Source organism: Saccopteryx leptura, unplaced genomic scaffold, assembly GCF_036850995.1.
Source record: "Saccopteryx leptura isolate mSacLep1 unplaced genomic scaffold, mSacLep1_pri_phased_curated manual_scaffold_107, whole genome shotgun sequence".
NCBI lineage: Eukaryota > Metazoa > Chordata > Mammalia > Chiroptera > Emballonuridae > Saccopteryx > Saccopteryx leptura.
In genome coordinates, this window is record NW_027095788.1 from 45,726 (window position 1) to 46,886 (window position 1,161).

Below are 1,161 nucleotides of genomic sequence, written 5' to 3' on the forward strand. Positions count from 1 at the left end.
AGGACGCAGGGAAACCTGACCATTTGAACGGACCTTCTCCCAGGCCCAGTGTGGATAAACGCCAGCCTAGGTGTGCAGCTTGGTATTTGTTTGTATACTTGGGCCTAGCAGAGGGAGCCACAAACTCTGGACTGCTTGTACTTCCAAGAAGGTTGCTGAGGGCCAGTCATGGGCAGTGTCTCCCACTGGTCTGTGCTGGGTTTCTGCTAGGGAGGCCCAGGGCTAGCACAACCAGTGGCCAGCTGCAGAAAGCATTGGTTCATGACCTAACAACGCTTGATGGAGTGGTATCCTAAGGAAAAGCTCCTCACACCAGGCCCAGCCGAGGTAAGTTCCATTTTCTGTAATCAGCACTGACACAGCATTTCATGTGCACTGGGTAGGGTGGAGCTTCACAGTCAGCCGGAGGGGGCACTGGATATTCTGTCCAGCTAGGTTAGATTCCACAGGGGGAAGGGAAAGAGGCTTGGAGTATGGACATTTAACATGTCGGTCCCTGTGAGTCTATTGTTGGATATGGTAGAGGGGCTTAGCCACCTTTGGGAGGGGCACAGTCAGCCCCAGAGGAGGACTCTCTCAGTTTTCCTCCCTGACACTGGGGTCTCATCTGCTGAAAGAACTTCTGCAGAGGGGATTGTCGGCCACACTTGGTCTGAACCTGCTGCTCACCTTGTTCGGGAGAAATAAAATTTGAGTATCCAGTAGTGGCCAAAGGATCAAGCTCTGGAGCAGGGGCCACATTCCTCGTCCTAAGCTCCTGGCAAAGAGACTCTTAAAGTAGGGCGTCCCAAAAACCTTGTATTCACAACCTCAGCTGCCCTAACCCAGCAAACGTGCAACCTGTATAAGGGTTGGTTGGGTGAGGCCAGTGAGAACCCAGACTACAGTCTTAATAAAGAAGGCTCTGTGCAAAGACCAGGTAATTGCAAGAGGAAGAGGAGCAGCTGAAAGTGGAGACAAATCTTACAAAGCTGGGGCTTTTATGGAGCTGCTGTCATCTCTAAGCAGGAAGAAGCTGATCATTATACAAAGATTGGCCATTCCCACAGTACCCAGGCAAAGAAAACACAAACAGCAAAAAGTGCAGTAGCTGCAGACTGTTGGCCCACAGTGGGGTAAAAAACAGCTGACGCCAACCCAAGATAAACTAGAGCCAACACT